The sequence below is a fragment of the Ictidomys tridecemlineatus genome, chromosome 10, assembly GCF_052094955.1.
Source record: "Ictidomys tridecemlineatus isolate mIctTri1 chromosome 10, mIctTri1.hap1, whole genome shotgun sequence".
NCBI classification, from domain to species: domain Eukaryota; kingdom Metazoa; phylum Chordata; class Mammalia; order Rodentia; family Sciuridae; genus Ictidomys; species Ictidomys tridecemlineatus.
In genome coordinates, this window is record NC_135486.1 from 122,498,425 (window position 1) to 122,514,750 (window position 16,326).

The window sequence follows — 16,326 nt, forward strand, 5'->3', positions numbered from 1 at the left end:
GAAGGCCGCGAGAGGCACACAGACGCAGAGAGGAAGTCGTGTGGCCCTGCCGGCAGAGACTGTGGTGAAACTCCAATTCTCCAGCACTGTTAGAGGCAGCATGGCCCTGTTAACACCTAAATTTTAGATTTCTAACCTCAGAACTATGAAATAATAAATTTATTGTTTTAAGTCTACCAGTTTATGGTAACCTGTTATGGTAATGCTAGGAAGATAATACACCATCCAATAGGAACTGTGGACTCTACAATAATTAAGAGGACTAGGGTGTTGCTCAGTGGTAGAGTGCTTGCCTCGCACGTGTGAGGCCCTGGGTTCAATCCTCAACACCACATATAAATAAACAAATAAAATAAAGGTATTGTGGCCACCTACAACTAAAAATATTAGAATAATAATAATAATTAAAATAAACGATCTTCCACAATTTTCCATACAACTATGGATTCACAGCATCACTTAATCTTCACAATGAGGCCATCACATCTTCCAATTAAAGCTATCCCTCCTTTGAGCCTTCAAAGTGACCTCCTTTGGATAATAAACTGCATGGCCGTCTTACTTATGAACACACCTTGAATATCTTTCTGTTTGTCCACCTGCAAACCCCACCCTGTTCAATAACATCCAGCTGTTCTCCTCGATGGTAGAATACTTCACTCTGGTTCCTACAGTGCTTATGAACACAGCTGTTACAACACTCATGCGCCACCACCATCACCCGCTCACAGGTCGACTGTGTTCACAGGCACTCAGAGATGCCAGGAAGAGTGGGCACTCAATATGTTTTCTAGCAATGAACTCATAAAGCAGTGGTTTCTCAAACTTTACCATTATCACTGACACCTGGAAGACCTGTTTAAACAGCCCTTCATCCAACCCCAGTTCTAATTCAGTGGATCTGAGGATCTGAATTTAACAAGTTTCCAGGGGATGCTACTGGGAATCACCGATAAAAATCACTGCTAAAAAGAAAGCACCAACATTAAGAAAAGCTTTGATTCTTCTCATGACTCCCTTTTCTGCAGATGATAGGAGTTGTGCAGACGTGCACTCCTGCTGAGAACTAGGGAACTAGATACACTTTAGAAACCTGTGTTTAAGGGCACCAGAGTGCTAAGGAAACCACCAACAGCAGAGGGGTCCGGATTCCAGAAAGACAGGGGCTGCAAAGAAACCAGATGACACTCTGCAGCCACTTCCCCACCCTAAGGATGACTACTGACTCCAGGGCAAAACCTGAGAATCCAGACTAAAGCTTTTAGAAGAGAAAAATCAAGACTTCAGGAGTTCAAGACCCAATGGAAAGAGAAATAGAATACCTGACCCTAATACAAGCTGGTTTTCCCCTGAAAGCACTTACCCAAATTCTGCAGCTCTACAGGGAAGGCTTCAAAACCAAAGTCTGAAAACCAAGAGTGAAATCTCCAGCAATCTCAGATTCTCAGAAAACAAAGATTAGCTACAGTACCAAGACCACCAGGGAAAGTCTCCTTGTAAACCCACCAACTGCCAGCTGAAGTGGAGGGGTACTCGCTAGGTGGTAAGGGAAAACCAGAATGAAAGCCCGATCAGATCCACGAAAACTCAACCTCAGCTCAGTCCCCAACAGTACTATCGCCATCAATCTCACTGGCTGGCAAGAGGAAAGGTCGTTTCCTCTCAGAAAAAGAAATGGCATCATCTAGAGCCTCACTGTACCCCAGTGTCCAGCATCCATACAATGAAAACCCAAAGGAAAAATGCTCAATCTACCACAGACACAAAGACTTTTAAACCACAGTGATTAGTATAACTTGCAAATAAATAGGGGGAAAGTCCTAAGGATTTCAACTGAAAACTGGAATTCACAAAAATCAAGCTGAAATTCTAGATTTAAAAACAAGAACTAAAATGAAGAATTCAGGGCTGGCTCAGTGGTAGTGCATCTACCTAGCATGCTTGAGACCCTAGGTTTAATCCATAGAAGTTAAAAAATAATTTTTTTTTTTAATTCGAAGGGCACATTTACAGCAGACCAGATATAGCGAAAGAGAGATTTAGTAACTGCAACAGGAGTCATTAAATTGTATCCAAACTAAAGGAAAGAGAAAAACTAACACAATATTCAGGGGGTTAGGGGGAAGTGTCCTCTCATAATTGCAGCAACTCAGGAAGCTGAGGCAGGAAGGTGGCAAATTCAAGGCCAACATTTGTAACTTTGCAAGACACTGCCTAAAATAAAAATGGGGTGGAGCCAGGCGCAGTGGTGCACACCAGTAATCCCAGCAGTTTGAGAGGCTGAGTCAGGAGGATCGCAAGTTCAAAGGCAGCCTCAGCAAGGCGCTTGCAACTCAGTGGGACCCTGTTTTTAAATAAACTACAAAAAGGGCTGGGGATGTGGCTCAGTAGTACCTGACGGAAATCAATCCCCAGTACTCCCTATCCCAAAAAGAAAAGAACTATCCACCTTGAATGTAGCATATATTCTACTGGGAGGCTGGGACATAGCTTGTGGTAGAACGCTAGCCTGGCATGCATTGTACAGCTAAAGCACTGAAACTGACGTGTCTCCTGACCTAAATGGCAAAATCACTACTCATTACCATTATTGGCTTACGTTTGGGGCTACAACTGGTTAGACTTGAAATTCAACCTGCTGATTAGTTTTTCTATCAAAATCTGAGAACCTTAACTTCAAAAATCTAAACCTATTTCTCAAGCAAGGTTGTTTATGTGTGTGTAAATACACAGGTCTAGACATACACTGTATACTCATGTTTATAGTATATATAACAGTGTTTGAGAAATACATGTATTTTTAATTAGAGTATTGACAAGGCAAAAACTCTTTAAGGCAACAGCCTACATCCTACAGATGTACTTATGAGTACCAAAAAATTAATTTCTTTCCAAATACATAGAAGAATAAAAGCAGGTTCATGGTAGAAAGTTGTATCTACTTAATACAGATGATATTAAAAAGACTTTAAAAGGCAATGTCAAAGCAGAGCGTGATGGCACATGCCCATAACCCCAGTGGCTGGAGAGGCTGAGACAGGAATTCAATGCCAGCTTCAGCAAAAGCAAAGTACTAGGCAACTCAGTGAGACCCTGTCTCTAAACAAAACACAAAATAGGATTGGGGATGTGGCTCAGTGGTCCAGTGCCCATGAGTTCAATTCCACAAAAAAACCAAAAAGGCAATGTCAATATTGCCTCTATGATAAACATTCTATTTCCTGGGGGAAGGAACATCAACAATTAAAACGTGGGTGTGAAAGCACTCGGTCATTTATTTCTCACAGTATTAAGACTGTACATTTGATGCTCTAGATAAAACCTACACATTTATTCGACTGCCATGGCTAACATATTTACAAAAGTAAAAACACAATCCAATCTGCTAAGCAGAAGCCTGACATACCCTGAGACACTGATTACGATGAATTTTGCTTTTCTTTTTCTTTTTATGTGATCCTGGGGATCAAACTCAGGGCTCTATGCATGCTAAGCACCCAATTTACCAGTGAGCTACACCCCAGTCCCTATGAAGAATTGTAGTCAACCTATTTCCTTAGCAGACAATTTTGATTTTGATTTTTTTTTCTTTTGATAATTTTTTAAGAGAGAGAGAGAATTTTTTAATATTTATTTTTTAGTTTTCGGTGGACATAACATTTTTATTTTATTTTTATGTGGTGCTGAGGATTGAACCCAGCGACCCGCGTATGCCAGGCGAGCACACTACCGCTTGAGCCCCATCCCCAGCCCTCTTTTGGTAATTTTTATCTGTGTTCTCCTTATAAGATCCTACTCAAAACTTTGGTCACAAGCCCAGCTCTTTTTCAAGAACACATTTTAAAAAAATATGTGAAGAGCTCTATGGAAATGCAATTAAGGAATCACAAGGTTCCATAGCTAGGTTTAGGCAGGGACTGTCCCACCCACTGTTCACTGAGTAAGAATGAGTGACGCCAGCATTCTACAAACTTGAACTATCCTCACCTGAAAGGCAGCTAGCTCCTCAGTCAGAGCAAACACAAACCCAATGCCTTGTGTTTCCTTTAAGATGGATAAATCTGTTCCCATCTTAATGATAGGTCCCTAGGCTTTCCACGCCAATGCGCTCTGTGCTAGAGTTAACATCCCCAGGCCTATTTCTAGAAATGAGTTTTAGGTCTCTTGTTGAGTACTCCCTCAGCCCATCTCTCTGAACTTGAGATGGCTTCCATTCAAAAACACATCCTTTCAGCCTCTTCCATTCCAACCCCCACAACCCTGGTGATAATGCATAATAAACCATGGCTTTGTGATCCACTAACAACGTAAAAAGATGTACTCAAGGAACTGTCAGGAAGCACCAACTCAGGCCCCACTGCTGATAAATTCATGATAGAAGCTGCACTGGGAAACAATATATTTATGGACAGTAGTCTGAAAAGAGTGCCACACAACTCGTTATCTAGGTAATCTAAACCAGATCCTTCAGCAATCTCTAGATCTAAACACATGGATCCCATTATTTTGCCACACAGAACTGCTCTCACTGAATTACATTTTGATATCATGTCACCAACACGGACAGTGAGGTAAAGCAGAGTTTACTAAAATGCAACACAGCCCTTGGGGACACGGGCTACATTGTTGAGGATGCAGCTGAGGAGTTTCTGGGCTATTCTCCTTTGGGAACCTGAAGGAGAAATGGGCATCTCTTCCCTCTTGGTCACTGAACCACTTAATGACTGTTTCTCTGTGAACTGTTATTAGGAAGCAGGTTTCAGTCCCAGTACCTTGGATGCAGAGCTCACTCTCCACTCCACCATACCTTCCCCTCAGCCTTGAATGTATCACCCCACTGTCTGTCCATCACCAACAGTATGCTGTACATACCCTTGTAGTCATTCTGAATCCTTTCTGGAACAAGATGTTGTAGAAGTGATAGAAAAATTATAGCACAAGAAGACATTGTTTTCTATCAATAAACATTTTATGAGTTCTAAAGGCATTTTTAAAATGTGCTCCAAAGTGCTTTATAAAGGAAAGAAAACTACTTTAGCAAATGTTATGTCTAAAATTAGAAAATGAACAACTATTATAAACTACAAAAATAAAAACTTTCACATTATGCATTTTTTTAAATGATGGTGAAATGTGATGGACATCATTATCCAAAGTACATGTATGAAGACACAAATTAGTGTGAATATACTTTGTATAAAACCTGAAAAATAAATATATAAATAAAACATGGTGTCATTTTTTAATACCTTTGTTTGTTTATTTATTTTTATGTGGTGCAGGGAATTGAACCCAGTGCCTCAAGTGTGCTAGGTAAGCACTCTACCACTGAGTCACAACCCCAGCCCTCACATTAGGCATTTTAACTTAATACACAAAAAACTGTAGCTACATCCTTATGTAAAAATGCCCCCAAAACCATTCTTAACTTTTAAATAGACAAAAATCATCATAAATGTAATTAAAATTGAGTACTTATTTTGAATGAGAATGGAACAAGCTAGCTTCAAATGTGGTTCATAAACCTGGTGTGGTGGTATATGCCTGTAATCCCACCTGCTCAGGAGGCTGAGGCAGGAGGTACACAAGGTCAAAGCCAGTCTCAACAATTTACTGAGGCCCTAAGCAACACATTGAGACCCTTCCTCAAAACAAAAAATAAAAAGGACTGATGATGAGGCTCAGTGGCTAAGCACCCCCAGGGGTTCAATCCCTGGTACCAATTTAAAAGAAAAAGAAGTGGTTTATAAAGCTGGGTGCTGCAGCATTTCCTGTAATCCCAGCTATTCAGGAGGCTAAGGCAGGAAAATCAAAAGTTTAAGGTCAGCCTGGGCAACAGAATGATACCTTGTCACACACACACACAAAAAAAATAAGTAAATAAGATATTTTTTAGTTGTAGATAGACACAATACCTTTATTTTTGTATGGTGCTGAGGATCAAACCCAGTGCCTTACACATGCTAGGCCAGAGCTCTACCACTGAGCTATACAACCCTATCCCTCACAAAATGTTTGTACAATTTCTTGTGCTTTGCCTATACCTAGCACAGAGGATGCTACCACCCTTAGTGAGTGAGGCAGCACAAAATTTAGAGTCCAGGCTTAGGGATTCAACAATCTCCTTACAGCCGTTTGGAGTAAATTTTAAAAAGCTTAAGATGCAGAGCTGGAGATGCAGCTCAGAGGTAGAGCACTTGTGTAGTATTTGAAAGTCCCTGAGTTCCATCCCCAGTTCCATACACACACACAACTTTTTTTTAAAGAAAAATAACGCAAGACTCCTTCAGTATGTAATATTTTATCTATTCATGAATGTACATATGCTTATCATTCTGATTAAAACTCCTGACTTTTAGCTACAAGTTATTAGTTGATCATAATCATGGTCACTGGTCCTTCTAGTGACCACAAATGAGCGAACTGTGCTACCAGAAATAAGTAAAAAGTGTTATATTATAAAGTTACTTCGGCAGTAACTTCATCGTCATCGAAAACAGGAATCTCACCGGGCATGGTGGCACATGCCTATAATCCCAGCAGCTTGGGAGGTTAAGGCAGGAGGATTGTGAGTTCAAGCCAGCCTCAGAATTCAGTGAAGCCCTAAGCAACTTAGTGAGACCCTGTCTCTAAATAAAATATTTAAAAAGGATCAGGGATGTGGTTCAGTGACTAAGTGCCCTTGAGTTCAATCCCAGATATCAAAACCAACCAACCAGGAATCTCACAGAGAAGGTGAAACAGCATCATAAAAATACAAGCCTTTTTTAAAAAATAATTTTAGGAGCTTTGTCCAAACTTCAAACAAAACACTAGTTAAATAATATTCTGAGGGATAAAGACAGGTCAGCTCTTGTTGCTTCTCATATTTAACAGCGGTCTAGATTATTCAGGGTGTTTCAGCCATGTGAAATACCACATAATTTTCTGAAGTGCTTCATGATACAGATGAGCATCTAATAAGACATGAAAAATGCTTGGTCTCCACCGTGAAAGCCTTGTTTTTTTGTGTGACAACTTTATTGACCATCTAAAAACCACTTAGTAGCATTTGTACTCTGAGTCACCAGTGTTAGGTTACATAGGTAGCTCCCCTACATCCTAGGAATGGATCATCTCTGCTGGAGATGCTTATTTTACAGCCAATAAAAACACATGTGCCAGAAATTAAACTCACACAGTGAAGACTGCAATTCTACGTCTCTAGCCAAAGACTGACATACATAAATGAAGATAGGATCTTAGCTCTTCATATTGATTGAAAACTTTTCTCATATCTGTAATTGCAACTACATAGGAAGCTGAAGCAGGAATATCACAGGCTGGAAACTAGACTGGGCAACTGAATATAACTAAGTGGTAGAGCACTTGCCAAGCCAAGCCCTGGATCTGATCCCCAGGACCATCTCTCTCTCTCCTTCTCTCCCTACCCTGTGCCCCTTGTCTCTCTCCCTCCATCTTCATCTTTCCCCCCCATCTCCCTCTTTCCCCCCATCTCCCTCCCTCCCTTTCTCTCTCCTCCTCCCTCCTTCCCTCTCTCCCCCTTCCATCTCCCTCTCCCAGTCTCCCTTTTTCTGTCTCCCCCTCCCTCTCCATTTCTCTCCCTCCCCCTCCCCTCCCTCCCTCTTTCCTCTCTCCATCTCTTTCCTCTCTCCATCTCTTTCCTCTCTCCATCTCCCTCACTCTCCCCTCTCCCTCTTCCTCTCTCCCTTTCTCTCCCTCCCTCTCTCCATCTCTTTCCCCCTCCCTCTCTCCATCTCTTTCCCTCTCCCTCCCTCCCTCTCCATCTCCCTCTCCCCCCTCCATCTCCCTTTCCTCTCCATCTCCTTCTCTTTCTCCATCTCTCTCCCTCCCTCCCTCTCCCCCTCCTTCTCTCTACCCCTCTCCCTCTCTCCATCTCCCTCTCTGTCCCGCCTCTCCCTCTCTGTCCCTCTCTCCATCTCTCTCCCTATCCATCTCTCTCTGTCCCTCTCCCTCTGTCCTCCTCCCTCCCTCTCCCTCTCTGTCCCTCTCTCCTTCTCTCTCTCCATCTCTCTCTCCTTCTCTCTCTCCATTCTCCATATCTCTCCTTCTCCCTCCCTCTCTGTCCCTCTCTCCCTCCCTCTCTGTCCCTGTCTCCATCTCTCTCTCCCTCTCCCTCTCTGTCCCTCTCCTCTGTCCCTCTCTCTCTGACCCTCTCTCCCTCTCCATCTCTCTCTGTCCCTCTCCTTCTCTGTCCCCCTCTCTCTCCCTCTCCCTCTGTCCCTCTCTCTCAGTCCCTCTCTCTATCCCTCTCTCCCTCTCTGTCCCTCTCTCCATTCCTCTCTTCCTCTCCCTCACTGTCCCTCTCCCTTTCTCCCACTTTTCCCACTGAACACTGCCCCGGACGCGGCGCCGTCCCGCCCCCTAGTCGGCCGCGCTCCACGGACCCTCACGAAGCCCGGCGAGGACCCGGCTCAGAGAGCGGGGAGGGCGGCGAGGCCCGTCCCCGTTTGAGGAACTTGGAGAGGAGCTGGCGACACCCGCACGGGGGACCGGCCGACCGAGAGCTTGCCCAGGCCTGCCAACGCCGGTCCCCCGGGGCAGCCGCACGGTCGCCCGGCCCCGCGGCGGCGTCAGGCAGGGCGGCGCGGGACCAGCCGCTGCCCGCAAACTTGGGCGGCTCCGCGACTCCGGGAGGGACTCAGAGTGGCCCCGGGGGACCGGCGGGGGCCAGCGGAGGCCGATGGACGGAGGCCGGTGGACGAAGCCCGCCCGGGCGCCGCGCGCCCCCTCCGCAGCCCCGCCGCTCGGGCCTCGGTCGCCGGCGCCGGGCAGCGCTCCGGAGGCGGCGAGGCCCGGGCCCGCCTCGACCCGGCAGCGGTGCCCCGGCCGAGCCCCGAGCGGCGGGACGGAACCCACGGCCCTGCCCGGGCGACCCACCCGCGGCGCGAACCGACGGCCGCGACCCGCTCCTACCTGCTCAGCGGCCGCCGCCGTCAGCACCGCCGCCGCCCGCGCCGCTCCCGGAGGTGCGCTCAGCCCGCGCACGCCCCGCCTCCGCCCGCCGGCCCCGCCCTCCCGGCGCACACGCCACGCACGCGCGTCACTTCCGGCGACGCCCCGGCTGGGACGGGCGGGGCGCGGTCCTCCCGGGTGCCGCTGATCGTAGTCCGCGTCTCGGCGCCGGCCAGCGCGAGGCTGCGGCGGAACCGAGCGGGGGTCCCGGGTGACGGGCAGGGCGGGCGAAGGACCAGGGGGCGGTGCTGCGCCGGAGCGGTGGTTGGCGACCGTGGGCGGAGAGCGCCCCGCGAAGCCGGCCTTCCCGGCACCACTCGGGGTGGGGCTCGGTGCTCGTCCTCACCTGAGGTCCGTTAGGACCCCGCTGTCCGGCACGGAGATCTCCGTGGTCCAGGTAGGGCTCTCCTTGGGGTCCTGACGGCGTCCGGCCACACCTCCTCACCTCCGGGGCTGCACCCCCGTTCGCGTGTCCTAGTGGGACCCCAGTGCGTGGCAGGGGCGGGGAAGGGACCATCCCAGGGATAACCGAGAGCTTACGCCCACGCCTCCTCGCCGATAGGTATTGGGAAAGCAGGCACCGAAGGCTGTCTGCCGCCGCGTCTAGCAGACCCGCCGGGGTGGCACCCTGCGGAGCTGCCGTGGCCGGTTTCTAGCAGTGAGAAAGGGCAGTAGTGCTGCTGCCTCACTGGGGTTGTTGCCCTGTCACCTTGCAGCAGGATGTTGAGTAGAACCCACGAGCGGTGGCTTTGGCCCTTGTCTGCCTGCTAGTGAAGCTCTTGGACTGGAAGCCGGCGTAGTGGTCCCTGCCAAGGAGCGGCAGCAAAGTGATGGCCATGTAGTGGCCCGCACTGGCCAGCCACCACGTGGGGCTCCCAGCAGGCATAGTATGCATAGAGGGCAACCGGTCATCCAGGCGCCCTGCCTGGGTACTCCCCGCGATGCCCACCGCAGAAGCATCTGATGACCTTAACCTCCCAATTTCTGACCCGTCTCCCCCCAAATTGAGGTAAAGCAGACTTGAGTGAAAGTTGAGACTCAAGAATTGACTAATAGCATTGGTACATTTCCAAACCTTCATTAGCATAAATTTGGACCAAAAGCAGTGAAGCAAGTGCTAGGTAAACCCCTAGACACTTGGATGGAGAACACCTGCTATCCGGTGCCCTCTTGCATTACAAGAGTTGAGTTCCTGTTTCTAATTTTTTTTTTAACTTTTCAAAGTTATTTTTTATTCAATTATTTTACTCTAATTTGTTATACACGATGGCAGAATGCAATTCGTTTCATATTACACATATAGAGCACAATTTTTCAAGTCACTGATTGTATACAAAGTATTTTCACATCATTCCTGTCTTCCTACATGTACTTACCTATTTCTAATCTTAATAAACCCTATTCTTAAACTCACTTATCCTGGGGTAGGGATTTCATTCTCCAAATTCACCAGATAAGAACCCAGAAAGAAGTTGATGATGAGCTGCTGGGGTCAGCTGCAGTACTGGAGAGCATGGTCCACCATTAAGAGCTGCAGCTGGGCATGCCCCAACTGCCAGCGGAACAGAGAATCCAATTTCATATCAAAACTCTGGTTTCACCAACATACCTGACTAAAATCAAAATGAGATCATGCATATTAAAGTTCCATGTCACCAAACTGAAATTATCTGACCTGAGAAAGCAGGAGAAAGAAGTAACAAATTTCCCAAACAGGCCATTTTCAGTTGGCATAATAATGAAGTTCCTTCTGTTTTAATCCTTATTTTAAAAAAATTTTCTGAATCCAATGGCACATGTCTGCAAACCCAGCTACTTGGAAGGCTGAAGCAGGAGGATCACAGGTTCTTGAGGCCAACCTCAGCAACTTAGACCTGTCTAAAAATGTAAATTTATTTATTTATATATGTTTAGTATGGGGATTGAACCCAGGGGCACACAACCATTGAGACATTTAGAGACAGGGTCTCACTGAGTTGCTTAAGGCCTCACCAAGTTGCTGAAGCTGGCTTTGAGCTTGTGGTCCTCCTGCCTCTGCCTCCAAAGCCACTGGGATTACAAGCATGTGCCATCACACCCAGCTCAAAATATAAACTTTTAAAAGTTTGGTGGCAGAGCACTTGCCCAGCATGCCTGAGGCCCTGGGTCCCGTCCCAGCACTAAAGTAGTTTGGTGCTGAGCAGTTGGTTATTTTTCCATTGTTCTGTCTCCCTGGCCAGTTCTTTTTGTTTCTGTTTGCTTCAGCCTTTTCAGTCCATAGAACTGGCCTGCTCTACTCCCCCCATCAGAATGCTCATTGTAGTTCACGGAATAAAGTATTGTTCGATTCTAGAATCTCTCTCTCTCACACACACACACACTCTCACAAAATTAAGATCTTTAAATTTAATTTTGTCTTTTTGACACAGGTGATGTTATTTTGACAAATTATAAGCAAAATGAGTGTTTGGGTCACAGTGCAGTAAGAAATAAGTAACTAAATTTTCTTGAATAAATGTGCTCTCTTCTGCCCAGCAAAAACATGTGACATTTAGTGAGTGATGTTTCCACTCAATTATACTCAATGTTTCTAGAAGAGTATTCCCAAATTAACCAACTATCGATATGCCTTGAAAGAACTTGGATGCAATATATTTCACAAAGATACTCATGCAGACTTGCTAATTAGTAACTGGTTTCCCACAAAGGGAGTTGTCAAAAGGAGATTTTCTGTCCACTTTGGTGAACAGAAAATAATACATTACACAACATCGTATAATATAGGTACATTTAAATCTAATTACTGAGCTCAAATAAGTTTTCAGAGGCAACATTGCAAATGAAGAGAGAAAATGCTATGGGTCCCCAGTAATTGAAGGCTGAAAACATTATCTGACATGATCTTACTCTACAGGGTTACATAAAACTAATATTTCACTGTGGTCTGACAGTATAAAAGCTCGACTGAATGGCTGGGGTTGTAGCTCTGTGGTAGAGTACTTGCCTAGCATTTATAAGGCACTGGGTTCATTCCTCATCACCACATAAAAATAAATAAGCTGGGCGTGGCGGCACATGCCTGTAATCCCAGCAGCTCAGGAGGCTGAGGCAGGAGGATCACAAGTTCACAGCCAGCCTCAGCACTTAGCAGGACCCAGTCTCCAAATTTTCAAAAGAGAAGTGGGTTTTAGCTCAGTGGTAACATGCCCCAGGTTCAATCCCCAGTGCCAAACGACAAAGTCACACTCACAAAGGACCTCTCATTACATGACCCCTTTTACATGTACTGTCCTGAAGAGGTAAATCTACAAAGAAGAAAGAAAATCAGGGGTTACCTGTGGCCAGAGGCAGAAATAATAACTGCAAATGAACATATGGCATCTTGGGGGGAGGGACAGCATTGTCCAAACTGGAATGTAGTGATGGTTGCACAGCTCTGTAGACTCACTTAAAAATCACTGAATTATAAACTTCAAATGGGCGAATTTTTTAGCCAGGTGAGGTGGTGCATTCCTATATTCCCAGATACTCGGGAGGCTGAGACAAGGATCACAAATTCCAGCCCAACTGGGTAACTTAGACCCTATCTCAAATGAAATTTTAAAATGGGGTGAGTTTGTAGCTCAGTGATAGAATATTTACCTAGCATGCACAAGGCCCTGGGATTGATCCCCAGCACTGCAAAAAGAAATTTTTGTAACCCACAAAATGAAAAGGTAAGAAACATTTGCAAGGGGCTGGGGATGTGGCTCAAGCGGTAGTGCGCTCGCCTGGCATGCATGCGGCCTGGGTTCGATCCTCCAGCACCATATACAAAGATGTTGGGTCTGCCAATAACTAATAAATAAATAAATAGTTTTTTTAAAAAAGAAACATTTGCAAAACATAATCAACACATTACCTATATTACAAACATAAGCTGGGCATGGTGGCACATGCCTGTAATGTCTGTGGCTTGGGAGGCTGAAGCAGGAGGATCTCAAGTTCAAAGCTAGCCTCAGCAACTTGGTGAGGCTCTGAGCAACTTAGCAAAACCCTGTCTCAAAATTAAAACATAAAAAAGGGCTTGGGATGTGGTTCAGTGGTTAAGCTCCCCTGGGTTCCATCCCTGGTGAAAAAAATAAAATAAAAACCTCTGATAACTCACTGATAGGACAAACAACACAATTTTTTTATGTTGGGACTCGAACCCAGGACCTTGCACATTAGACAAGAGCTGCACCAGTGAGCCCCTTCCCTGGCCCACTTGGGTGTGTGGGGCGCAAGTGCAAACTAATGACAATATGACACTACACACCTTCTCCAACTGTCTCCGCCAGAGCGGACACCGGTCCTGCCCGCAGCTTGCCAGGAGGGAGAGGGCCAGAACTCTCGCAAGAGTGTGCAGCCTCTTAACCCTCAAAAGTATGTCCCCACCGTGACCCAGCCTTTCTCCTCCTGGGTGAGGCACTCAGTGGGACTGGCTGGGCAGGCCTGGGAGAACCGCCCTGCCCCTGTGTGACCACCGGGAGCCGGCAACTCAGCTTGCATGCTGGCGGTGCCCCAAAGCCCCATCGGGTAAGGCTGTCCCAGCCTGAGGCTCCGCTGGGTGTGCAGCCTAGAGGAAGGAGGTTAGGCCCCCCTGGAGGGGCCTGATGCGAGCCCCTCCCCTCTCTGTTCCCAGCTGACCTCCACCAAGTGGTCCCTCTGTAATGAGTTGTGCTGCCACAGGTCAGAGCACAGAGCCTGGTGACCATGCACTGAACCCTCGGGAACCATTAGCCAAATAAACCTTTCCTCTTTATAAGTTGATAGTCTTGGGTGTTTTGTCACAGTGGTGAAAAGCTGGCTAACACAATGCCTATGGTTTCAGTTGTTTAGGATTCTAGGTAATACAAGTGACTCCGGGGCTGGGGATGTGGCTCAAGCGGTAGCGCGCTCGCCTGGCATGCGTGCGGCCCGGGTTCGATCCTCAGCACCACATACCAACAAAGATGTTGTGTCTGCCGAGAACTAAAAAATAAATATTAAAAAAAATTCTCTCTCTCTCTCTCTCTCTCTCTCTCTCTCTCTCTCTCTCTCTCTCTCTCTCCCCCCTCTCTCTAAAAAAAAAATACAAGTGACTCTATCAAGATGGAAGTTTAGCTTGCATTACAGGTGTGCACCACCAGCATAGGCCTCTAACTTGGAATCCTCCTGCCTCAGCCTTCTGAGATTCTGGAATCCCAGGCGCGCACCGCCGGTCCCTGGTCCTATATTCTTTATAGTTACTCCACTTACTCCATTTCTACTAGAGTTAACAGTTCTTTAAAGATGTAAATTGTTCAAGTTACTGCGCGGCCCTTTCTCCTGAATAATACAAATGATCCCAAGTGCAGTGAAGGCAGGACTGCACCTGAGGAGCTGGGTGAAGGCCCCCAGCTGTTTCGGGCGAGTGGAAGGAGGCGGCACAGGGCGCACTTGCTGAGTTCTGCTTCCTCAAGGGACCCAGGCGCAGTGCCGCTGGCGTCCACTGGGGCGCTGGCTGCGGGCCGGCCGCGGCCATACTTGGCATGGCTGCCACTGCAGGGCGCTCCCCAGGCAGCTGGGCGTCGGAGCAGGAGTGCCTGGCCAGGTCCCGGGTCCTGCGCCGTCGCGGAGCACCTCCCGGAGCCGAATGCTGGGGAAGTGTTGCCCAGCCCCACTGCAGGCCTCGCTCCAAGCTGCCCTGGGAAGACCCTGAGGTGTCTTCAGAGGAGGGCTCCAGTCCCCCAAACCCCCCTCGTGACTGCTGTTCTCAGCCAGGAAGAGGCTGTCCAGGCTGTGTCTCCTGGGGGCCCTACGATGTCACAGTGGCGTGGGCCTGGAGCAGGAGGAAAGCTGCTGAACCTTTTCCTAAGACAGGGCGCAGCCGCTGGGATAGCCCACCACTCCCACACATCGCAGTCCCCCCATTATCACCTTGGATGGATGGTCTGGGAATTCCACCTGTGGGTCTCAATCCCCAGGTCCAGGTTGTCCCAGGATGCTGCCACCACCAAGGGTTGGAATTGCCATTGCAACAGGAAGGGCAGGGACTGCTCACAGATGTATCACTACAAGTGTCCACACTAACAGTGTGATGACAAAACTGCATTGCTGACTTCCACTTCTGGCTTCACAGAGGAACAGGGACTTGATTGATCCTCCTGACTTCAACAGAAAAATAACCTGGGAACACGGAATGGTTGTTTTCAGACAACAGGCAGGAGAGGACAAAGATCAGTCAGGCCACAGCGGAAGCCTCTGGGTGAGGGTGCAGCCCAAAGCAGTGTGGCTACTCCTGAGGACCACTGAGGAGGGGCTTCTTGTCCTCCCTGTCTGGAGACTTCCAAACAGCTGCACTTTCCAGAATAAACTGGGGCAATCGGGTAAAAGGGTGGCCCGTTTCAGCCAGTGGTGCTGTGGTGGGCTCCTCGGGACGTCACATTCCTGTTCAGAGCTCTTGGTGAACTGGGTTTCCAGGTAAAATGTTTAGATCCACCGTCCCTTCGTGGGGTGGGGGAGGGTGGCTAGCTTCTCTTGGCCTCTCCCGTTGCTGTGGAGATAAACATGGAGCTTAGAGGACTTTACAGGATCCCTAATGCGCGGGGATGCAGATTTTGTAGGATCCCCTCCTGCAGCTGTCCAGAGGGCTGAAAATGCTCTCCAAACCCCAACAGGCCAGATATGAAAAGACAGGGTCAGCTGCCCGAGGAAGGGGCAGGCACCCCCAGCACCGTGGTGAGCAGAGGGGAGGCAGGGACACCTGGTGAGGCAGGGACAGTGGGCAGGTACCCAGGGCTGGACCCTGGGGCAGAGCAGCGGAGGCCCAGTTGGTGGTCGTGTTGTCAAATCAAGAGACTTGGACTCTAAAGGCATTTACAGAGGTTGTCTCCTTCTAGGGACTTAAATCTCATCAGGATTCCATCTCGTCCCCTTTATAAAAGTGCCAAAGGCAGACATTTCTCCTGCTGGACTCTGAACTTGTTTCTCTCCTTTTCTCTTTTGTGGTGCTGGAAGGACGCCAGGCCAGTCCACTGCTGAGCACACCCCAGCCTTCACCTTGTTTCTTTTCATGGGGCTTGAACTCCTTTTGTGGTACTTTGAGGTTCTATTTCTTTCTTTTTAATTTTTTTTTTTTTAGTTACACATAGACACAATATCTTTATTTTTTTGAGGTGCTGAGGATCAAACCCAGTGCCTCACATGTGTGCAGCAGGCGCTCTGCCACTGAGCTGCAGTCCCAGCCCTGAGGTTCTATTTCTTTTTTTTTTTTTTTAGTATGTACTTTTTGTAGTTGTAGTTGTACACAATAACTTTATTTTATTTATTTATATGTGGTGCTGAAGACTGAACCCAGGGCCTTGCACGTGTGAGGCGAGTGCTCTACTA

The 16,326-nt window shown here is 47.5% G+C and overlaps 1 protein-coding gene and 1 long non-coding RNA gene across 2 annotated transcripts in view; one reads left to right on the forward strand and one right to left on the reverse strand.

Annotated features, from left to right (window-relative positions):
* The window catches only part of Rabgef1 (RAB guanine nucleotide exchange factor 1), a 60,568-nt gene extending 51,526 nt beyond the window's left edge, over positions 1–9,042 (reverse strand). Inside the window, exon 1 of the mRNA XM_078023967.1 lies at positions 8,938–9,042. The gene's annotated coding sequence lies outside the window, so the exon portion shown is untranslated. The remainder of the gene's footprint in view (positions 1–8,937) is intronic.
* Positions 9,043–9,063: 21 nt separating this feature from the next.
* LOC144367486 (uncharacterized) lies at positions 9,064–13,741 on the forward strand. Its single transcript, XR_013426917.1, has 2 exons — positions 9,064–9,373; positions 9,693–13,741. It is a non-coding gene; the product is annotated as an uncharacterized LOC144367486 (long non-coding RNA).
* Positions 13,742–16,326: the final 2,585 nt, after the last annotated feature.